The sequence below is a fragment of the Leguminivora glycinivorella genome, chromosome 2, assembly GCF_023078275.1.
Source record: "Leguminivora glycinivorella isolate SPB_JAAS2020 chromosome 2, LegGlyc_1.1, whole genome shotgun sequence".
Lineage (NCBI taxonomy): Eukaryota > Metazoa > Arthropoda > Insecta > Lepidoptera > Tortricidae > Leguminivora > Leguminivora glycinivorella.
Window position 1 is genome coordinate 27486678 of NC_062972.1, and position 25623 is coordinate 27512300.

The 25623-nt window shown below is 39.6% G+C and overlaps 1 protein-coding gene across 2 annotated transcripts in view; it reads right to left on the minus strand.

Moving 5' to 3' along the window:
• LOC125242400 (putative ferric-chelate reductase 1 homolog) overlaps positions 1-25623 on the minus strand; it is a 55553-nt gene that overhangs the window by 22341 nt on the left and 7589 nt on the right. The window contains exon 1 of one of the 2 annotated variants that reach the window (XM_048151203.1): positions 13041-13059. The exons of the other annotated variant lie outside the window; for it this stretch is intronic. The gene's annotated coding sequence lies outside the window, so the exon portion shown is untranslated. Of the gene's footprint in view, positions 1-13040; positions 13060-25623 lie in introns of those variants that run through there. 2 annotated transcript variants of the gene reach the window in all.

Here is a 25623-nt window from a genome sequence, read left to right on the forward strand (position 1 = left end):
TACTCTGTAAGCTGGTCATTTTTGTGTGTGGTCACAGTTCTAACCTAACCTAAACCTACATTAGAAGCCGTCATCGTTTTGTATATATAGCATCGCAGTTCAACCTAACCTTCTATGAAAGCCAATGTTTGTTATGGTAGGGTCATGAAGAAAAAGTCAGGTTCAATTATGAAGATTGTATTTCAAAACACACAAAGACAGAAAATGTCACGAGAGCGTACGTTAACAGGCTCGCGGCCGGCAGCGGACTGCCCGACGGCGCATAGCAACGAATTGCATGGCTTATGCTACAAACAATATTCGACCTTAAGTCTAAGGAATTAAAATCTAATTTCACATGGCAGTGTTTTATTTAAGTAAAACTACTAAACTATAACTAGCCACAGGTATAAGAGTACGCATCGCCAACACTCCCCACCCTAGTGCTGTGTCAGCACTATTTATCCAAAGAGATGGGCGCGATGCGTGCCGCAGAGCGGCGCCAGGTCCCTGTCTTTGTCTTCACCTCGACCAACCGTACTCGTCCGTCCTTACCTGGAAACACCTGTGTGACCAAACCCTTTGGCCACATGTTGCGAGGAGAGTTTGGGTCCACAACAAGGACGAGGTCGCCGACTTGTAGCGGCTTACTTTCCGCATGCCACTTCCTCCTTGGTATGAGGTCCGGTAGGATCTCCTTCATCCACCTCTGCCAAAACATATCGGTAAGCCTTTGAGCTGTACGCCACTGTTTCCGCAGGTACAGATCAGAGCCGTCAAAGGTACCGATAGTAGGCAGGTTTGACGACGTACCAAGGAGGAAATGGTTTGGAGTGAGAGATTCTACATCTCCATTTTCCACGGAGACGTGCATCAAGGGACGACTGTTCACTATATTTTCGACTTCCGCCATGAGCGTGCTTAAAACTTCGTCCCGTGGTGCACGCTCATTTAAAATGACTTTGAGAGAGGACTTGAGACTACGTATTAAACGCTCCCACGCCCCACCCCAATGGGGACTAGCGGGAGGTATGAAAGTCCACTCCATACCTTTGTTGACACCATAACTTTTCAGTTCTTCAGTGTTCAGTTCCTGCATCGATCGCTGAAGCTCAGTACAGGCGCCGCGCAGGTTTGTCCCGTTATCTGAGTACAGGTGTGATGGCCAGCCACGCCTGGCCGCCATCCGGCGCAGCGACATTATCAGCGAGTCCGACGTCAGAGAGGAGACCAGCTCAATGTGGACCGCGCGCACCGTCAGGCAAGTAAATAAAACTCCATACCTTTTTTCGCGGCGTCGTCCCACGACGACCTCCATCGGTCCGAACAAGTCTAAACCGCAGTAGGAGAATGCACGCTGATGGTGTGCCATCCGAGCCCTCGGTAGGTCCCCCATTCGTGGAATCCTCGGTTGACACTTACGGATTCTACACAGCATACAGGAAGATGCTATAAATTTAACGGTAGGTCTTAAACGTAAGATCCAGAACCGTTGTTTTACCTCATTAACGATGGTTTCTTGGTTACCGTGCGCCAGAGTCACGTGATAATCTCGAACGATTAACTTACTCACCTGGTGGCGACCATCCAGTATCAACGGCCTCTTAACGTCGATAGGTACGTCCATTACGGCATCTATTCGGCCGCTTACTCGCAGCAGACCATGTTCGTCAAGCACCGGTGACAGAGAGACCAATCTACTTGAGCGGTGCAGTGGTTTACCATTTTTAATTCTGACGAGGTCTTCGCCGAACGACTCCGCCTGTGCGTGCCGCAGAAGCAATCTTTCGGCACGCTCCATAGTACCACAATCGACATGAGACTGTATACCTTTACATCTTCTGTCAATAAAAGCTAGTACCGTAGCCGTGGTCCTCTTCAAGCGTAGCCAAGAAGAAAACCGCAGGGGGTCCGGTACAGCCAGTCCAATTGAAACCTCTTCCTGTACGACAGCAACACATTCAGGCGGCGCGATGTCTGGCTGCGGCAAAATAATATCTTTGGGCCACATAGACACGTCTTCATATAAAAAATTCGGACCCGCGAACCATTTATCTAATTGAGCGTGATCGAAAGTCTCCCGTGTAGCTAAATCTGCTACATTCAGTTTTGTAGGTATATAATTCCACTCGTCCACACGGGATAACTCATCAATCTCGCCTAACCGGTTCGCTTCGAATGTTTTATATGTGCGCGTGTTATTACGCACCCAGTGTAGCACAGTCGAACTATCGCACCAGAAGAAACGCCGCTCTGGAACTAACTTGTGCTCCTTACCTATAGTATTAGCCAGCCTGGCGGCTAATAGTGCGGCTTGTAACTCGGCCTTAGGTACTGTTAGCTGCTTTACTGGCATAACTTTACATTTACTGGCAATAAATGCAACTTTAATACAATTATTTATCTCCCAACGCCAGTAAGCAACAGTACACATAGCTCGAGTACTACTATCACAAAATATGTGCAGTTGTAAGTTGTTATAACCTACCTGTTTCGTGCGCGTAGTGCTCGTAGCTTCCGCTACGCATTCGTAGGCTTTCGTAGCGCATGACGTAGATGCATCGTTGCCGGGCGCGAGCGTCGATTGCGGCAACGTCGCACTTGAGGTACTTACCGATGCTTCGACCGCCTGATCTTGCGTCTCACTCCCTCCCACGGGCGAAGACTCCTTATCTTCGTGGCCGCGGTTGCGAACAGCTGACTGATAGCATCTTGGTATACGTATGTCGCTAATTACCTTAAGTAGGTCAATCCATTTTCGCCATTTATCATAAATAGCGTCTGGAATATAATCATTCCAGTCTACATTTAATCGCCAAGTGTCCTGCAGCATTATACGACCCTGAATGGTGAAAGGAGATAAAAATCCTAATATGTCGAAAATAGACATTATTACCCTAAGCATAAGACGCTTTGTAGGACGCTCATCGCCGTTTACGATACTTTCGGGAATCCGTTTTAATGATAAGTCGAATGCTAACTTATCATCGGCTGGATACCATATGAGCCCGAGAGTACGCTCACCTTCCTGCTGCCGATCGACTTTAAACCTTACGGCCGCTGTGCCTAAGGTTTGATTTGGCAGACTGTTTAAAACCGAGACGCTGTTGCTAGTCCAGTTTCTCATTTCGAACCCGCCGGCGCTGTGAATAGAATTTATTTCTCTTACCATTTTGATGGCCGAGGCTTCGTCGGTGAAACTGTCTATGTAGTCATCCACATAATGCGAATTACAAATCGCGTCGACAGCGTCTGGCAAAGTAGACTCGAATCGTCGCGCGTTCAAGTTCTTAAGAGCGCTTTCAAAAAATCTGCTTGCTCGCATTTCGACGCCGGCGGCGCTGGCGTGCGGCTGTGTGCAGACGCACACTATAACCAGAAGCATAACGATTGTAGCCTGCGGTACAGACATAGCGTGCGATCCTCTTCGAACAAACCTTACGTGCGGCTAGAGCGAAAGGGATAGCATTCATGGTCGGTACCGCCACGCCGTCAGTGGCGTTGCGGACTAACCATTATTGATACTTGCGTAAAAACACCACCATATATATTACATATTTGCATACATGATTTCGTGCATAAATACTTGACCTTTTAGTTTAATTATTAAACTTATCACAGTTTTTTTATTAAAACGTGTGTAGCCTTGGAAGAAATAAATTAAAAAACTTTTATAATATAATAAATTGTGTATATAATATTGTCTTCTGTCACCGCGATAGTTACTCATGAAATAAATTTATGGAATCAGATTATATCGCGTATAATGAATATAATCCGTTTTCTTAGTTTTATTTTATTTTGTATATGATATGTTTTCTAGGTTCTTTTCGGTGAAGGAAAACATCGTGAGGAAACCGGACTTATTCCAATAAGGTCTAGTTTACCCTTTGGGTTGAAAGGTCAGATGGCAGTCGCTTTCGTAAAAACTAGTGCCTACGCCAAATCTTGGGATTAGTTGTCAAAGTGGACCGCAGGCTCCCATGAGCCGTGGCAAATGCCGGGATAACGCAAGGAAGATGATGATGTTTTCTAGGTACATATACAGAGTGGGGCCTGTAACAAAGGCGAAGAATTGAACTCTAGGCTATTCTCCTTAAGCCGTTTTCACACTATCCGATCCGATATCGGATGTCGGAAGCATTTCAATAGAAAAAATCCAAGATGGCGCCTGTAATGTATGGGATATCGGTCCGACATCCGATATCGGATCGGATAATGTGAAAACGCACTTATACTGATCAACATTTGTTCGGCGACTTTTAAAAATAACTTGTATTTTGATTTTTATCACCCTTGAAAGTTTTTTCTAAGAGGTAATGTATTGCGAATTCTGTTAAGTCTAAAGTGTGACAGACAACGTCAATGACAACAATAATGGCGTACATTGAAGCTAATATTTATTTTGTATGAAAAATTAAAAATTTAAAGACTTCATAATTTTTAAAAGTCACTGAATAAATGTTGATCAGTATAAGGAGAATAGCCTACAGTTCAATTCTTCGCCTTTGTTACAGGCCCCACTCTGTATATAATGGAACTAAGATCGGTTTTCTTTAATTTTAAGTAGTTTTTTTTATATTTTAAAATGTAAGAGTTTTGAATGATTCACGGTTATTTTCATTAGACTTATATTCACGGTCTATATCCCGGTCAATATAAGTTTAATATTTAAAATGTGTTTTTAGGGTTTCGTAGTCAACTAGGAACCCTTATAGTTTCGCCATGTCTGTCTGTCTGTCCCTCCGTCCGTCCGTCCGTCCGCGGATAATCTCAGTGACCGTTAGAACTAGAGAGCTGAAATTTGGTACCAATATGTATATCAGTCACGCCGACAAAGTGCAAAAATAAAAAGTGGAAAAAATGTTTTATTAGGGTACCCCCCTACACGTACCTAAAGTAGGGAGTGATTTTTTTTCATTTCAACCCTAACGTATGATTTATTGTTGGATAGGTATTTAAAAATGAATTACTGAAATCGTTTTTTGATAATATTAATATTTTCGGGAATAATCGCTCCTAAAGAAAAAAAGTGTGTCCCCCCCACTCTAACTTTTTAACCATATATTTAAAAAATATTTAAAAATCACAAAAGTAGAACTTTATAAACTTTCCAGGAAAACTGTTTTGAACTTGATAGGTTCTGTAGTTTTTGAAAAATATGGAAAACTACGGAAGAGCCGAGCGGCTATTTACCAACGCGGCTTTAAAAACCGGCCGAGAGCGTGTCGGGACGCTCAGTGCCTACACTGAGCGTGACCCGATACGCTCTCGGCCGGTTTTTAAATATTATGTTGTTTTAATTGCATGGAGCACAGGAAGGTCCACATCTATGTATTGGTTTTTTGTAAGGAAATACAACTCTACGCTACGCCTACCTGCTTTAGTTGACTGTTGACACACTGAGACAGTGGATGCGCCAGAGTATAAAAGAGTGATTACCATCTCTTGGCAAAGATCTTGTTGAGACGAATCAAACGAACCCAAACACGAAGTGGTTTCAAGACCTGGTCGTGGAATACTCTTGACTACCTTCCAGCTTCATCATCAGATCCTGGGTACCATCTCTTGTCAAAGATCTTGTTGAGACGAATCAAACGAGCCCAAACACAGAAGAGTTTCAAGACCTGGTTGTTGAATACTCTTGACTACCTTCCGGCTTCACCATCAGATCCTGGGTACCATCTCTTGTCAAAGATTTTGTTGAGACGAACCAAACGAGCCCAAACACGGAGTGGTTTCAAGACCTGGTTGATGAATTCTCTTGACTACCTTCCAGCGTCATCATCAGATCCTGGGTACCATCTCTTGTCAAAGATCTTGTTGAGACGAACCAAACGAGCCCAAACACGAAATGGTTTCAAGACCTGGTTGATGAGAACTCATGACTACCTTCCGGCTTCATCATCAGATCCTGGGTACCATCACCTCTTGTCAAAGATCTTGTTGAGGCAAATCAAACGAGCCCAAACACGAAATGGTTTCAAGACCTGGTTGATGAGAACTCATGACTACCTTCCGGCTTCATCATCAGATCCTGGGTACCATCACCTCTTGTCAAAGATCTTGTTGAGGCGAATCAAACGAGCCCAAACACGAAATGGTTTCAAGACCTGGTTGATGAGAACTCATGACTACCATCTGACTTCATCATCAGATCCTGAGTACCATCTATTGTCAAAGATTTTGTTGAGACGAGTCAGTAACCTCAAATGATATTCAATAATAAATAATACTTACTAAAAATATTAGTCAAGTTAATTAGTTAGTTACCAAAGTCGTCAACCCAAGGATCAAAGTTTTCGGTCGCAGTATACATGCAACAGTACAGCCAAACACGCACACAAGTGCGGTTTTGGACACGGCGGGTGCCGCACACAATGACAAAATAACTTCGCGATCGTCGAGCCGCGTGCGGAGCGGACTAACATACGTCCTGCCTCTACAAGCTCTGCCGCGGTACTGACATCGCAAGCGCGCGTAACCGGTAATAAGGAGGCATTTTTAAAAAATCGTCAAAAATATTAAATTGCAATTAATAGAATACTTTTGCATAAAATCTGTTTGAGTAAGCGTTGCAGATTATTTTTATATTAAAACTACTTCAAAAACACGTAAGTTTTCGAAGAAATTGACACTTATTCTGAGGTGATTTCTGAAACAAATTGGATTCATCATATCCTCATTTACTCTATTCTAAAGCCTTATAACAAAGAAGTAGTCTCAGATGATTGTAGTACAGGATATACATAATACAAATTTACCACTTGAAGCATTCAAAACTATCCAAATTTTACAAATTAGACGGACTAAGTCAGCACTTTTCGCGGGTTTTCCTAAACATGCACCAGAAAAAAAATCATAATTAATTAAGTGAGTTAGTTTTTAAAAATCCAGTCTCACATCATGTAAGTTAAGAAGATGTCCTAATCGAATCCTGAACTTAATAAGTCTTTTAGATGACGGAAAGTGTAGCATTTTGCCGACTAAAACTATCAATTTTACATTATTACGACGTTTTCGTTGAATGCCCTCTTAACGAACTGACTGATAAATGGACTACAATTAGCCCCAAAGGGAAGTGACGTCATTACATACGTTTTTAGCTCCTCAGTGGGTCTGTCTCTCCACAGGAACCTTAAAGCGTGTTGGTCTTCGGCTCGAATTTTGATTCTTAAAAACATATCTTTGATGTCACCTGTTACTCCAATTTTATTTTCCCTAAAGCGTAACATAATACCAAATAGTGATGACAACATATCGGGACCTGTTAATAAGAAATTATTTAAACATAAACCATTTACCTTATTTGCCGAGTCGAAGACCAAGCGCAGGCGCTTTTTATTGACATTATCTACGCCAAAATGAGCGAGATACCATGTTTTAGGTCTCACCTGAGTATCTGACAGTTCAGATGCGTAATCATTTTCCAGTAAATGATTCACGCGCTCCCGATACCTATCAGCAAAACCGGCGTCCTTGGTCATCTTTCTTTCGATACCTTTCATCCTCTTGAGAGCGCTAGGATACGAGTCAGGCATGGCGGGGTGGTCCTCCTTCCACGGCAGGCCGACGTGCCAGCGGCCGGCGCGCAGCTCCGCGGAGCGCTGCAGCAGCGCCACCGCGCGCGCCTCCTCCGCGTTCTGCCGCGGCGAGCACGACACGCCCGTCGCGTCCACCTTGAACGACAGCCGGACCTCCTCGTGGATCTGCCTCAGCAGCCCGAGGCCCTCCTGCTCATCCGTCATGTCCTCTGACTCTGAAATAAAAAGGTTAGACTCGACCTGCTTGGGCGGGCGGCCGCCCTGCGGCACGTACATCTTCCCATGAGCGCACCAACCCAGGGGAGTGAGGCTAGCGTAACCCTCGTTCTTTTTACCCTCCCTAACTATACGAGGCAATATTAAATGATAGTTATCTTGACCAATTAACATCTCAGGTTTTGAATCGGAAGTACATAATTTATCCTTAATATCTTGCAAGTGAGAATAGTTAACAGAATTTAAAATCGATAAAGTTTGCACAGGTACACTTAAATCATCGACACTACGAACCCTTAAATTATGCACCTTATTGTCTATAGCCGTAATGTTCACATTCACAATGGCCGATCTACGCACTAATTCACTGCCTACAAATGCACCGTGTGTGCTAAACATGCTAGTACGTCCACTTAAACCCGCGCGTCGCGCTAATTTCGAACTTATTAAACTGATCGAAGAACCATCGTCCAACAAAGCCGTAGTAGAAAATACGCCGTTTGGTCCGTGAACACTAATAGGCACTACTTTCAGCAAGACCCTTTTATCACCCGTTTTAATATGGGCCAAAGTCTCAGAAACGGATTTAGATTCGTGGTCTTGCTGCGCTGACGCACTGGTGGTAGAACTCGAAGGGGGTGCCGATGATGATGATGACGCGAGCGGTACCTCGTTCTTGTTTACCGTGTAGTGCAGCAGTCGATGATGTGCTTCGCCACAATCGTCCTTATCGCAAGCGGGCGCACGGCACGATTCACGTTCATGTGTGGATATTAGGCATTTATAACATAGGCCGTTTTTTCTAACGAATTGCCATCTGGTCTTGCGCAGCGCTCGCTTAAACTGTTTACAATCGGTTATCATGTGAACAGATGTTCGGCAAAAAATGCATTTCTTATCAGTTCCTTCGCCATGCACTAATATTGTATGATTACGTGCGTTGTTTGTGTCTGAGGTTTTATGTTTGTAACTCTCACCTTTTGTGGCAATATAGGTACTTGCAGTAGTTGATATCTTGACCGCCTCTTCATTAAGGAAGTCAGACATAATGACCAATCTAGGTTTTTTACCATCTTTGATTAAATTGAAGCTGTAATCTGACCACTTCGATACTAGTACGGTCGGCAGCTTAGACAAAATAATAGAAACGATGTTTACTCCCTGCAAGTGCTCCTCTTGACCGACTGCTCGTACTGCTTCCACGTAGTTCTGCACTTTTAACGCGAACGTAATAATATCCCTGTGGTAGTCTTGGTGCAGCGGTGGGAGCTTTTTAATGTCATACAAAACGCGGGAAATGATGCACTCAGAGTTACCATAACGTAGTTCCAACGCCGACATGACTTTCTCAGGTGACGTGGCACTTATGAACAAAGCGTTGACTGCATCCTTAGCGGCTCCGCGCAGACATTTTCTGAGCCTCCAAAGGTTCTCCTTATCGGTGAATTTGCATATCTCAGTAGACTCGTAATACGCTTGCTTAAACTGCAACCACTCTAAATAATCGCCGGAGAACTCGGGGAGATCTTTCGGCGTGCTGAGTCGACTGAGCAGGCTGGTATTCGGTGTATTAGCAGTGGAGATGTTCTTCACAGCATCGGCCATAACTTGGATCGCACTCTGGAGCGCCATAACGGTACCGTCGAGCGGCGGCGGCGGCGGCAGCGGGGCGGCCGGGCCGAGCGCCGGGGCTGGTGCGGGCGCGGCGGCTCGGGACGCTGGGCCGAGCTCGGGCGGAGGACGTGGCGCATGCTGATGCAACTCACCCGTATTTAATCCATACTCGGGGGCTTGCTGCTGATCCTCTTGCGGTTCCAAGTTGCTCTGATTTTCCACCCAATCAGCGACGTGACTCCGAGAATAACTCCTTCGACTTATATGTGAACCGTACTCTTGATCCTCGTCGTCCAGCTCTGCTAATTGAGCGTCCAGAGTCTTATCGATGATCTCCATCTGTATGGCAGCTTTTTGTTTTGCGGCTTCTAATAAAAGTTGCTTCTTCTTAGCCGTTCTAGAAGCCGATGACATCCTTGAGCCCTTACTGCTAGAAGCTTTGCTCACGTACGAAGCAGAAGGAGGAAGCGTTTTCTTGAGGAATCCTGCGGCGGTTGGTTCAGATTTCACACTACCCTCAATTGGTTTTGTGTTAACCAAATCTCTCGGGATACTTAAAACTGGCTCAAATTCCTCCAACCTGGCTGTAGAACTCTGACCATGAGGTGCTTCACTCTTCTCGTCCTTTTGGGACATCTTCTGTTGATCTTCTAGAACCCTCTTTTCTAGTTCTAAACGGCGCGCTTTAGACCGACGTGTTTCGATCTTGATTGGAGTGCGTTGCATGGATCCGGCTCGAAGACCACTATGTTAGTGGTAGGGTTCATGAAGAAGAAGTCCGAGGTTCAATTATGAAGATTGTATTTCGGAAAACACACAAAGTTACAGAAAATGTCACGAGAGCGTACGTTAACAGGCTCGCGGCCGGCAGCGGACTGCCCGACGGCGCATAGCAACGAATTGCATGGCTTATGCTACAAACAATATTCGACCTTAAGTCTAAGGAATTAAAATCTAATTTCACATGGCAGTGTTTTATTTAAGTAAAACTACTAAACTATAACTAGCCACAGGTATAAGAGTACGCATCGCCAACAATGTTCATAGTATAATTATGGACGTATGTGATGTGTCACGATAAAATCGACAATTTGAAGTTTCCTAGAATAGAAACATCTATAAATGTGTGGTACGACAAATGAAAAAGTTTTGTAAAAATACGTCGAATAAATGAATTGCGATGTTTTGTAGTTCTGCTATTTGAAGTACTTTGAAATGAATCAGCGATGAAGAAATATTAGTTGAATAGTATTTATAACAACTAATAAAATTTCAAATAAATAGTAGTTGAAACAAAATTACTCGAAACAATTTTACTCGAACTAAACTTTCGATGATTTGTTGTCGATGAAATGATATTCGATGAAAAGTTTGTCGGCGAAACAAGGGTACACCCGTTACAACGAATCGGTGCCATTGTAGTTACCACAAACAAGAAGTTTTCGAATGTGTTTAACAAAATTGTAACTTTGGCTGCAATTTTCTTCTAAGGTATCTTCATTACCGCTTCAGTTTTAAGAAGTAAATAAATAAATAAATATTGGGGACATCTTACACAGTCAACTTAGCCCCAAACTAAGCAAAGCTTGTACTATGGGTGCTAAACGACGATATGCATGCATACTTAAATAGATAAATATACTTATATACTTAGAAAACATCCATGACTCAGGAATCTGTGCTCATCACACAAATCACCGGCATTCGAACCCAGGACCGAGGCTTAGCAGGCAGGGTGGTCACTACCGACTGAGCCAGACCGGTCGTCAAAGTAGGCATAGCTGGATGAAATAGTCCCAGTTAGACCACTGCGCTTCAATCTTCCCTATATTTATTCAAATTCATAAACAAATGAAGAACTAATAATAAAAACAAAGAAAAAACAATTAATTAATTACCGTAATAGTAAAATTACTGTTGCGATAGACGAAGAATAGTCGATAATACAATTGAGCACGCACTTGTTCGTCATCGCGTTTTTATTGCTGTCATTTGTCGTCGTTTGCTATTGTGTGGGGTTGTGTAATAGTCATGGCGTATTGTAGTAGGTCAGGGTATTATAGCAGCGGTTGAAGATAAGTTTGTAAGATGCAAGCAAGATGTTTAGACGAGACTTCCTAAGAAGAAAAAAAGATATCATGTCATAAAACAGCACAACCGAAAAACTAACATTCTTAAAATCTTATAACTCATATCAGCCGAAGAGACTTCGAGCTGAAAATCCTGCGAACCTTTATAGATATAAAAAATGTTTTGGAAACCAGCTAAAAAAAATACTGTGCTTTGTTCGGAGCGCGCAGATTTGCACAAACTCGGTAAGACAAAAAAATTGTCACACTGTATTCGAACAATGCCTTTAATGTAGTAGTAAATGACACTGGCAGCATACTCGTATCTAGTAGCGTACCTCGATGTAAAATTACACTTATATTAAAGTTTGAATCGGGCCGGTACTCAACTATAACTACAGGCCCCGTAGCCGAATGGCATTTCTCCGACGCCAAACGAAAGCGATACGCCGCTGGCTCTGTCGCGCCAATACGCAAGCGCGATAGAGATAGACATCTACTAGCGCTTCGTTTCGTGAGCGTTTCGTGAGCGATTGTGCCATTCGGCTAGCCACCCAGGCCCCGTAGCCGAATGGCATTTCTCCGACGCCAAACGAAAGCGATACGCCGCTGGCTCTGTCGCGCCAATACGCAAGCGCGATAGAGATAGATACTACTAGCGCTTCGTTTCGTGAGCGTTTCGTGAGCGATTGTGCCATTCGGCTAGCCACCCTGTTCAGCGAATGTGACTTTTTGAACGTCGGAATTAGGTACACTTTCATGGCAAAGCTCTATTAAATCGGTCATAAAGTTGTATATATCCATACTTAGTAACTTATTATAGTTATTATTAATCTGTGTCCATACTATTAATTCCAGTCAGGTATCTAATTAGAATTCACCCAAGACAAGTTTACTATACTTAACGGGGAAATCCCCAAGATTTTCCTGCATCATATATTTTAGAGTATAAGACTCACCCACTTGTTCAACCCACTTGCTACACAATACCCGAGCCCGATAAGTTTTATAAAGTGTCATTAATTTTTATTTGGTCCTTTATATGACGTCATAATGGTTTAATTTGTATAATTTTAGCATCTGCCTGTGAATCGTTATGTGATCATTCGTAAAAATCATCCTATCCTTTCTCTGGACCCCAAAATGTCATCATATTCATCATGCAAAGTTTGATTTGATTTTTTTATTCGTTTAATAATGGCTTTCTGCTACCAGGCACTTTGCCAATGTCAAGTAAATTACAGAGATATATAAAACAGTATAAGCAGTTTTTCTTCGAACGATGCCTTCGCGATGCACTGGAGGATAGCTGAAGCAGCAGCTTGATTTGAATTGGTTCATCGGTTTAGCCGAGAAGAGGTTACAGACAATACAGATTGAAATACAAAGATAAAAATAGGAGGGATAAAATTTTGAGTTTTCTGTCGATCGTATATATGAGTCTATGGCGACGCCTAAGTGGGGACGCTGCCTATGACGTGTAAAATCATATAATATAACTACTTCAGATTCAGAGGAGAAGAACTGTGTCGTCAACTCGTCACTTAAGTTCTTATTTTGAAACGTGGTTGGATTTCCCAACCGCAATATAATTGAATATAATAAAAGTCATATTTACTAGTACTTCCTATTATCACCGGGTGAACGCACGAGACAGGTGATTCATTGTAGTCTCGCGGTAGACCGACCGTGACTGTTTTACGCACATTAGTAAAAATGATTCAGTCGTCTCGTACAAATGAGTGTACAGAGGAAAATACGCAGGTTCTATGTCTGGTTCCTGTGTTTACTGACTACCTACGTATCATGACAAACCTGCATGTTGAAGTCGCCGCGCGCTCTGGCCGCCGAGAAAAAAAAATGGGCACGTCGGCGTCGCGTCGCGCGCCTTTTGTTTTTGCCACGTATTTAACCGGGCGACTAAATAACCATAGAAATGGGTATCAAAAATAATAGTTTGGCGACTAAAATGGGGCCTCAAAATATTTAAATATGAGGTAGCATTTTAATGTCATTATGGCTACTGTTTATTCAGACGCGAGTACCAACTATTTATCTGGCAACTGAATTATTATATTGGAAACAATTTAAGAGATACAGTTTAATAGGAAAACGGCTGTCTATTAATATAAAATATACAGTTCTTTTAAAATATTTACATACATACATACATACAATCACGCCTGTATCCCATAAAGGGGTAGGCAGAACACATGAAACTACTAAAGCTTCAGTGCCACTCTTGGCAAATAAGAATAAATAAAAATAAAAAAATATTAAAAAAAAAATATTTATATAGCAAATTAATATAAAAACTACATTTAAAATTTATACATCGGCACTCATCACCTGAGCTGTCAATTTAATAAAAAAAAAGGATTCTTATAAAATATAACGGTCGACAAAATATTATATGGGTAAGAAATTAGGTGTTTGGGAGTGCAGGCAACTTCGTCCATACAATTAATTTAACTTTTCATGACGTTTACTCTATCGAATCTAAGGCTGGTCTTACGCAGTCTTAACATCACTCTGAAAGATTATTTTTTTTTGGCAGGAAAACCTTAATCATAATATGCTTTGGCATAAATCGTTCCGCAGATTTTATAATATCGAATCTTATGCTGGCATAATGTTAAAGAGCAAAATAATCTTCTAGATTAAGAGTACTTCCGTAGATTTTTGATTGCATAATATTTAGGCGGTAAAAAGTTGTCCATTTTCTTACTATTTCTGTTTGGATAGCGAGTCATGTGTGTTGGGGATGCAAGATACCTAACACTCCTCCTCGCTTCGCTCGTCGTCGTACCTAACGGTGCCTCTGGGACTGTATTTCATTTCCTTTTGCTATCGTTGTTTTGTTCATACAAAGTACCTGAGAATATGACATAGCAAATTTGGTAGGACTTATATTCTACAAAAAAAATAACCTAACCCTAACCCACTTTTCTGCTAGCAGAAAATAATTCTGCTCTATACGATTGTCATGGTAATTTTTTTGAATACCACGTCGGTGGCAAACAAGCATACGATCCGCCTGATGGAAAACGGTCAACGTAACCTATGGACGACTGCAACTCAAGGGGTGTCACATGCGCGTTACCGACCCATTAGAAGCTTATACACTTCTTTTTGCTGTGTACTTATTATAAAATGATTTGGTACGCGTTCCCTCGCTTGCAACTCGCTCGAAAATAAGATGTGAAATATTTAAATACTACCCGTGGTTTACGGGTCTCAAATACAATGAATAGAATAAACATTTATTCGTGAACACAGGCAAGACAAATTACACGTATTAACAACACGACAGAAAGGAATGAAGTGCCACGAAATGGTATCACCTCAGCGTGTTGCGTTGCTGGTGACTTCCAGCGCTGATCTTCCGATGAGACCAACGTTTCCATGAAGAAACGATTTTATATGTATTTTTAAATTAAAGGAAAAATGGAAAAATTCACACCTCCGGCAGGACTCGAACCTGCGACCTTTGGCCTTGCCGGGGCCATCGCGCTTACCAACTGCGCAATATGTAATATCGCTCGCAGATGTTTCTGCGTGATAAAAAAACAGATTTTATATGTGTTTAAAAAAAACCTACTTCCCAATATTTTTTTTTAGTGGCCTCCGCCATTTAAATACTACTTTAAACGATGAGCTAAGTATAATTATTTAGGTGCTAACATCTATATGACTACAAATATTAAAAATCTTACGCTTTACAATACTAGGTGCCAATTATTATTTTAGTCGCCAAAGTATTATTTAATGTTCCTCAGCAATATTTTTGTCGCTTGAAATTTGCTGCCGTTTTTTCAATAATAATGGTGCTTAGTATTTGAGGCTCATGTATTTTTTTTGTCGCCACAATATTAAAACACAGCCAAATTATATTATTGTATGCCCGACATAACTTCCCGTTTAATATTTTAGTTGCCCGGTTAATTATATGCCTTTGTTTTTCACTGTCATGTACATTTTAATGGTCATGTACCTCTGAAATTACATTTATTTAATTATATTTTAAGCTTATGGTTTATTACTGTTGTAAAAACAGTGTGTTCGGGCTGCCTCTAATTTAGGTATTTATAATTGTATAATTTCGTATGTCAATAGTTTTAAGTTTGTCTGCTTATGTTGAAATCTAATCCAAGTTTTTTATCGCTCTGTCGATAGCGATTAGCGACAGAAATACAAATGCATTATTCGCGATACAAACTGTTTTATTTCGTGTTAAGATCCAATTAACATTAGTCAGATTATCTTTAAAAATATTGTTTGTGTTTGTGTGTAGGGTAGATACAGTGAGCTGAAAAATTGTATGAATTGCAGAAATTTTTAAATTTCTAAATTTTATAATATTAATAAACATTTATAAATTTTCCATGCACTTTTGTAGCTCAATGTACGTGTACCTGTACCTACACACGATAAATTCGTCACCGGAGCGACTCCATGGATGGCGGTGAAAGTTTGGTCATTCATTAAACAATTACAGAGACTCCATAATTTATGTTATGGTCACTTTCAATAGTTTCCATGTAGTGTTAACACTAGTACGCTTTCTTGTCGACGTTGCGTCTTTGAACCACAGAAACAGAATATACAATAGTACCTACGTTAAACACAACTTATTGTAGACTTGTACAGTAAACGAATGAGAATTTAAAGTAAAAACATAAAGTCCTTTGGTGTACCAGGAAAATAATATTAGGTATTCTTATAACAAGTATTACTGTATTGATGTATACGAGTACATCAGACGCACGCGGAAAAACAACAGTTTCATCTGGTTTCGAAAATCAAAAATATCTAATTTCTGATTCAATAGTACGTGGACCAAAACCCGATCCAGTGCCTAGTTTTATAGTGAAAAAAAAAAACATTCAGTCGAATTGAGAACCTCCTCCTTTTTTGAAGTCGGTTAAAAATAAATAAATATTGGGGGACACCTTACACATATCAACCTAGCCCCAAACTAAGCAAAGCTTGTACTATGGGTGCTAGGCGACGATATACTTACTTATATAGATAAATACATACTTATATACATAGAAAACATCCATGACTCAGGAACAAGTATCTGTGCTCATCACACAGATAAATGCCCTTACCGGGATTCGATCGAACCCAGGACCCCGGCTTAGTAGGCACGGTCACTACCGACTGAGCCAGACCGGTCGTCAAACCTACAAAATTATGGGTATTTGTCCACTATTCTTGCCTTTCACAGATAAAAACGACGAATGAAAATAGATGGGCACAATTTCTCGGCAGTTGAAACCTCGCTTGATATTTTGACTCTGGGCCGTAAACTGCAAATTTCTCTCTAAGGCTCTACTGCTCTTATATATTTAAGTGAATATTTAGGTACAAGAAATTTCGATTTTCGATGAGTTGATCGAAAATCGACTACAGACGAAGAATTGTATTCTTTGCTAAAGACTGACTGTAATGTTTGGCACTTGTTAGCGACACGGTTAGAATACAGAACTATGCGTTGGATAACCGTAGAAAGTCGATGTTTTCAAGCGCAACGGGAAATGAGCCTTATTGATTATGTGATAAGAATAACTCATGCAAATGCGAATATTCAATGATCTGAGGAGTTACGTATTGTTATTTTGAAGAGTGTAAAGATAATTGTTTGTCTAGTGAATTTAACTTAATGCTCACTTTTACTAGTGAAATCGCTACAAAATCATAGCATGGATTTACAATAAATGATCGACGTGATATCGAAATCTTTGCAAAAATTCAGAGGCATTAGGAGCAGACACATTTTGAACCAGTTGGACCACATCATTTTTAAGGTATTATTTTGGTAGCACATTAACACACACCTGCACAGGTAACTTCATCCAAAACAATATCACCGTCTATCAAAACAATAATAAAACTCCAATTGAAGTTTTCAAAAAGAAGGAAAACAAGATAAAATCGTAAACAAATCCTATTTCATTCCAAAAGGCCGGATCTCTGCACATGACTGATGTACGCGCGACTTTTTTCGACTTATTAATAGTCACGGATGGGTAAAACCCAGCATGTGGCCTGCTTGCACTGGGTAAACCAGGCGAAAGATAGAAAGAGAGGTGATTATCGACTTGCCATGTGGAACTTTTTCGACTTATTAAAAGTCACGCATGGGTAAAACCCAGCAAGCGGTCTGCTTGCACTGGGAAAATCAGGTGTAAGCTAGAAAGAGAGGCGTTTATCGAGTTATCGACTCTTCACTGGGAACTGGTCCGTAACCATGCGATTTCATCGTTTGACTATACTTATATCTTATTGGAAGGGCATAAGATTCCATGTAAGGTTAGTCAAGCGTGTTACTGTCAATACTTTCGTGGTTATTGCGAACTGATCATACGTGAATCTTATTGCAGAAAGATAAGAACGATTATCGGGATTAAATAAAGGTGATTCAGTACATCGACTGGACTGGTTTTAATGTAATTATAAAAAGGGGGAAACACACGATACGAAATCGCGAGAGCACGTAGCATTTCAGAAAGTCCAGGAGGAAAGTACTTACTTATCTTTTCTTAGTTTACTTTTTAGGTAGGTAGGTAGCTATTTCTACAACCTGTTTTTATTGAATTCCGTTAACTGTAAGGGAAGATTCTTTAGATCTAAAAATATTTCTTTTCTTAACTCTTAGTTATTAAAAAAATAAAGATAATTACTGAACTTTTTTACCAATTCCTAATGTTAGGATGAAAAATTTTTTTTTGCGTATTTAACTAAAAGTGATATATTTCGAATTTAACGGAAAACAAAAAAAACACGGTGTATATATTTTTTTGGCTTTAAATGTTTTCAATTGGGTTTGTTAAGTTGCGTGGAATGCACGACCAAATGGCTATGTTCAAAATTGTAGTAATGCAAATTAATTTATACTGGTTTCTTGAGAAATTTGAATTATTATTTCATGCAATGTAAAAATACTGTTACATTTCTGCAAATGAAACCCCGTTATCTACATAAGAATTTAAATAAGATGCTAAGTGGAAGTTCTTACGGAACCAAATCTCGGATTACGAGATTTTTGAGTGTAATATTTAAATAGGAACTTTGAATAAACAGGCTACCAGAACCAGCCGGTCTAGCCGAAGTTACTATCGTTGACGCTACGACGTGGCTATCTAAACCGATAACGCACACTTACACACACATACACACACACACGCACACACACACACACACACACACACACACACACACACACACACACACACACACACACAGCGTGCGAAGATACGCACACTTGTATATGGTATCTTACACCTTTAACTGTAATCTGACATCTTCTGTATTCTCCTATTCTGTAGGTAAGGGTTCTAAATATATACGTGTACCTTAGATATATATTAAATACATGCTGTACTACTTTCGTAATCAGGCGTTGGATGAGCGGGTCGTCTCAACACAGGCGCTGTAAGCCTAAAGAGAAGTCCCAGCAAATTGTATTATTAAGCATATGTTATTATCTAAATAAAGATTTTTTTCATTTTCAAACGCAGTCTGGCTCTGGAGCGCCACTACAGAATAGCGATAGAGAGCTAATAGCTACGAATACTACGATATGCATACGTTGCCTAGCTAGGGTTTGCTGAGTTGTTATACGACGAAGCTAAAAGTTACAAGTTTGGAGTTTGCCTTTTCTTCTAACAACCGTATTTAGAAAGAGGTAAATAGTGAGACTGTAATCATTTGCGTTACCTAGAGCATACGTGATAAGAAACCATAAATTGAGCTAAGCAAACACCCATGTTTCCCCATAGTAGGTGATCAGAATGTATCAATATTCTGTGGGAACTGAGCCGTTTTCATTGAAATCGAGTGTAGAATAAAGTTCCCATTAATAACAGGCAACTGGTGACCGCATGCAGCAGCAACCTTGCTTGCCTTGAACCGTCTTCATAGCGGACATTAGGGTTGTCACTCTATGCTTTAATGCACCAAAAAACTTTTCCAATGTTTCACATCCCAAACCATCATTCCCCAAAAACATTTTTGTCAAAATAACTTATCGCAATTTATCACTTAGCAAAACTTCTTTTTTTGTATTTTTTGGGTGATACTTTCCAGTAATATTTTTCGCATGTTAGAAGAGCAAACAAGAAATTTAAATATCTGTAGATTAGGTACCCAATTTTTATAACTTTTAATTATATTTTTATTCCTATTCAAAGCAAGAGCAATAAGAAGAATATGAACGTTACGATACAACGTTTGGTGGAAACAAGTACTTTTGATAAGTAGACGGTAGTAGTGGCAACCCTAGTGGTGACCTATCGCTCTACGCATTGTTGTACTATTAGAGTAAATTATTCATTGTTCTTTTTTACGTTACGATGTGGTTGCAATTAACAAGTCCTGCCATATTTGACAGTTAAATAACATGTTCTAATCTTAAATAAAAAAGTTGACGGCAACGTGAGTGATGTGATATTTTATTATTTATTTTCTGAGTGAGACACATTGAAACAACAGGCGTTTTAGCGACAGATGTTATCCATACTAATTATAACTGGGTAAGTATGTCTGTTTGTTTGTCCGACTTTCATGGCAAAACTTCACTTGATTTTTAAGTGGATAGTTGAAGGGATGGAGAGCGACAAAGGCTACTTTTTGTCTCTTTCTAACGCGAGCGAAGCCGCGGGCAAAAGGTAGTCTTTATATAATTTACAGCAATACAGGGTGTCTCAGTACCCCGCCACGGTGACACCGTAGGTAGGGCAGCTGAGCCCAAGAGGAACGTATAACAAGCCTAACATGACCTTAGTATATTGTTCACCGTTTTCGAGTAAGTACTGTGGCGTGGTACTTCTGGGACACCCTGTATAACGTCAGATTTCCCAAAATAGTATTGACAATTCAACTGTCAGTGTTGTATTGATGAAATAAAAACGCGTTGATGTCTTTTGTCTTGTTTTCTTGTCTTTTATTTGCGGCGATGTCTTTTGTTTTGTCGTATATCCTCTTGACCGTAGAGATTTGTTAATTTTTTTGTGAACCGCTGAATCGTTTCGTAATGAGGTCATTATAGTTGAGTTGGAACTCTTAGAGCCAATAGTGAAACTTATGCAATTTTTGTTTGATGTATGTCTTGATTATACTATCAAAGTCGAAGAGTGGCAAAAACAATATGCGTTACTTACGAATCGACAATTACACAATATAATAACAGAAGAATGATGGATTACTTAAACATTATCTAACATCTAATAGGACTGTCATGGCGGCACCATTGCTTTTTGCCGAAATGGAACGTGGGAGGCTTCCGGGGTACTAGTGGTTATTAGTCACTTCATAAACCATAAAGAATAAGGTATTATAATAACATAGTCAAAAGCTACAAAAACATATACTTAAGTATGTATAATCCCATTTGTGGATTTACAAGACCAGGATGTGGCTATGTGGAGTAAATACGGTTTTGTATTTTTATTGGTCTTTTCTATGGTAATCTAACTCGCCCTTTGATACAATCTTAACCAAAAACTTACGAAAATCCGGCCCTTATGGGTCCTAGTTCATTCATAGCACCGATTATACCATTTTGATGAAATCTTAATGTTTTGTTAAATATCTACAACCGGTGTTTAACCATCTATGATATTTCCTAAACATCATCAACAATTTAAACTAATCACTATAATTATAATTACAACAAAGGTCTTCTAGCCATACTCTAAACTGTTATGTCTCCAATGACCCTTACAATAATTACCATACATTCTTGCAACTTTATCTCTGCGTGCGAACTAATCTTGAACTAACAGGTTCTCATACAAATTTCTTAGACATCTCATGCACTAGCGCTAAGTGTAACTGCAAACTGTAAGTTGGTAATAGTACATTGTGCAACAAGGGAGGTAAGGGGGTCATTATTTACGAGTGTCAGGATAATTCACGACAGCCGTAGGCTGGAGTGAATTATAGACACGAGTAAATAATATCCTTACCTCCTGAGTTACACACAATGTTTTTCATCACATAAAAAACACACGAAAAAAAACCATGAGGAAAAAAATTATTTATTAAAATTCAATGTAATTGTACAATTACTGTTGTTTGAAAAATTAAAAGTCATGTTTTCTTCTGGGTATTTAAAAGTTTGAATTGAATTAGTTATATTTTGTGTTGCTTGATGTTCTATGTCTTGGTCCGGTGGTGGTACTTGATCCAGGTCTATTGTCTGTGATAGGAGCTGGTTTTGAGATAGAGCAGGTTCCAGTATAATATTTTGGTTGTCTGAGATTCTCTGATCTTGCTTTGCAGTTGCTGAAATTTTCTGTATGGGAGCAGATGAACAGGTTGCTATTGGTGTTACAGGCTTTGGTACTATGTTTTGACGGTTTGAAATTCTTGGATCTTGCTTAACTTGCGCTGGCATATTCTGTATAGGGGCAGATGAACAAGAAGCTATTGGTGCTACAGGCTCTGGTACTACTATATTTAGACGGTTTGAGATTTTCAGACCTTGCGCTGGCATATTCTGTATAGGTGCAGCTGAAGTAGATGCTATTGGTTTGACAGGCTCCGGCATTATATTATGACTTAACTGTATTGATTGTTTAATTTTGTTGCTAACATCTATTTTATTAGTGATGGAATCATCAATATAGCCCTCTGCAACAGTAGATGACTTCCACCCTCCATGTCGCTTGAGGGTTTCAATATTGACTCCAGAATCGGCTAGTAATGTCGCAGAAGTGCGGCGAAAAGAGTGACCTGTGTACAAGGATGCATCGGGTAGATTGAGGTAATGGGCAATTTCTTTTGGCATGCTCCCCAGTTTATTTTTGCCAATTACTTGGGCAATACATTTTCCATTTCTGAATTGTTGAAAAAAGCGGTTGCTGGTTGATTTCGGGATCGTAAAGATTGATATTTTTTTACCCTTGTACAGTAGTTTCCTGAAATTACAAAAGATCTTGGGACCCTATTTTTGGTGTTTCGAATATTCACTAGTATAATTTCTCCTTGGTTTTTAACGTCATCAACAGTGATATCACAAAGTTCTTGGCCCCTTAGTGCACCAGTAATTCCAAATATAAGTGCAACCTGTAACAAACCAAACATAGTTTAAAGATAGTGCTGTAAATTCAAACTATGTTATAGAATAAACTCAAGCTATAAATTAATTAGTAAAAAAAAATGAATTAGTGTAAAACATCCAGCAATCACAGAAAAATCTGTTCTGTCTGTCTGACCTTTAACATTTTTTGCACCTAACATAAATTTTATGATCTATTATACAAATTAAAATTACCTTTGTAGCTAAATAGATCTCGTCAGGAGCTTCATTTATAAAGTTTTCAATATTTACACTTGTTAGTACATATTTTCGACTTTTTCGGGACGTAGCCCTCGTTCTTTCTTTTCAAAAAAGCCTTTAGTTTTAAATACTGATCAATATTTACGTTATTTTTCACTTTCAAAGTGCTTTTTAACATGGAATATATGGCCCATAATGAACTGGCTTTGTACTTATCGGCAAGTTCGCCGAAATATGCCAATAGAATTGTTTCTGAAAGTGATGTGGCGTTTTTGTCGGCCCTCCATTTCATAAAGTTCTCATAACTCGCGATGTACTTTTCCTTAGATTTAGCTGGAAATAGATTTTCTTGAAGGATTTGGGCCGCGTTTAATAATTCCGGCGGCGTTGCAACTAGCGGATCTTCAGTAATATCGGATTCCTCCGATGAATCCATAGTTTTTGCTGGCAATCACTTTTTTAAACAAACACACAGTAAATTACTTATATGTATTCAATGCAATGTCTAAAAACATGTAATTAAACCAAACAAGAAAAGAATTTGTTTATGTCCGTGAAAAACGATTGTCAATTTTTTTTCCTAGTACCACAGACAATGCTAGGATCTGCGTTTCGTTCGTGTGACATTAGGTTCTGGCAGATTGTAAATTATAACGATTTATCGAATGAAATTTAATAAATAAATGCAAAATACACAGAAATAATTCTAAATCATAAATAAAATGCACTTTTTATACTTAGAGCATTTTTATAATAATAATAATAATAATAATAAAATTCTTTATTTCGAATATTACATTCATAGTTGTTGTAAAACAATAAAAAAATACAATAGAATATAAAATACTGTACAATTAAATTAAAAATATATATACTACTTACATGTTATTTGCCGTTTGCGTTCAGGTGCACGGTAGTCCACTGCCTTAGAATGTGATTGCTCGGGTTGACAGTAAACAGCGCCAGAATATCATTTTGCTGCGGGTTTTGCCAAACGTTTGCCCAGACCGAAGCTATGCGCGACCGCATGATTGCATAAAAATCAGGTACTCCCGCATCAGCAAACATGGTCTTTGCACTGCAGCAACGAGGTAATTTCATGAGTATTCTGAACGCATTGTTATACTGAACCCGAAGCGAGTTATAAGTACGTTTAGTGTAGTTGCACCACAGAGAGCATGTATAAAAACACTGGCAGAATGCCCTAAACAAGGTAATTTTTACGTCATTGGTACACTTGGAGAACCTTCGCGCCAGCATGTTACATCGGACCGCGAGGGCTCGCCTCTCCCGCTCCATGTCCATGTCGTCGCGACGGCTCTCCGTTAGATAGTGACCTAAGTACTTAAAAGATGCTACAACCCGAATAGGCGAACCATTCAAATAAACTGGCGGAACCATCTCCGGACCCTTACCATATCTGAAAACGAGCATTTCGGTTTTTAAAATATTATATTTCAGGTAATGCTGTTTTGAAAAAGATTCGCAAATCGATATCAGTTTTTGAATGCCCTGACTTTATAACTTAATTAGTCAAGTTATGGTGGGGCAACAAAAATCCTTGGCTGATTGAAGTATCCTTAGTCTGAAATAATGTACGGGTGGGTCCGAATTTTAAAACTATATCCATAACTCCCTTGGGAGTTATAATAATTCATAACTCCCTTGGGAATAAAATAGTACTTTGTCCATCAGTACACGTAGATGCAATAAGCCCTTTTAACAGCAAATGTGATGAAAACGTTTTTATGACACTGCTGCTAACTTACTCGCGGCCTGGGTATACCCAACGTCACAATCGTTTACGTTTCGCTAGCGTTTCGTAGCCAGCTCTCCCCGCTCTTCTAAATACATATATATATAGTAGCGTGACAGAGCCAAACTACGTTCCAATCGCCACGTAGCGTCAACGGTTGTCTTTTCGGCTAGGCTGACTGTGAGTGACCTTGCTTTTTTAACTGGTTGTATGTGTAAAGTACGTAAGTAGTTCAACTTATTGGGAAATTAGCGCTAGTGTGACCTTCTGTGTACGACATACGTGTGTGGAGATAATGACTAAATGAATGAATGTCACATGTACATATACAGTAACAAATTAATTGCTGACCCACTTAAATTATGAGATTATTAAAAGTGTTTTTTCGTGTAGGTGGATTTATCTATTACACAAGTGTTACAAATTTTTAACAGATTTAACATAAGTACCTATATACTGTTCTCGCTTTTATACATTCTTATAAATACCAGTGTAGTGAGATTATAAATTGTATGTAATGTACTGCAATTAGCCTACTTCAAGCTTCATATCAAATTTTACCAAGTATAATTTTATTATTAGGTAGGTACCGATAGCGATCCTATTAATTATATTATGATATTTCCGCGTCTATGGGATATACGACACGTCGCTAGGTTCATTATCAGGAACCATCCTGTATATCACTTTTGGTTAAATTCGCGAAAAATTTTTTCATCGTTTTCATACATAATAAATGAATTTATTAGTGTGAGAGACCCTTAAGAATTACATTCAAGTTAATGTCAAGGCACATGTCAAAACAAATAACATTAGGAATTGGTAAAGGCTGTCACACACATGTTCAGTAATTATCTAGATATTTGTAATAACTCGATAACCGTAAAAGTAAAGATGCTTGTTTCTTAGAGAAATTAATTGTATTTGATCTAAAAAACCTTCCCTTAAAGTTAACGGAATTCAATAAAAACAGGTTGTATATGGTAACTGACATGTCCGATACGTTACTGATGATACAAAAGTGCAAACTAAAAGTGGTCGTAGTGGGTCGAATCCTGAGGTACCTTACCTACTATTGTAGGTACAGTGAGCTGGGAAATTGCATGGAAAAATTATGAATGAATTCATTAACAAATTCGCCATCCACTTTTGCAG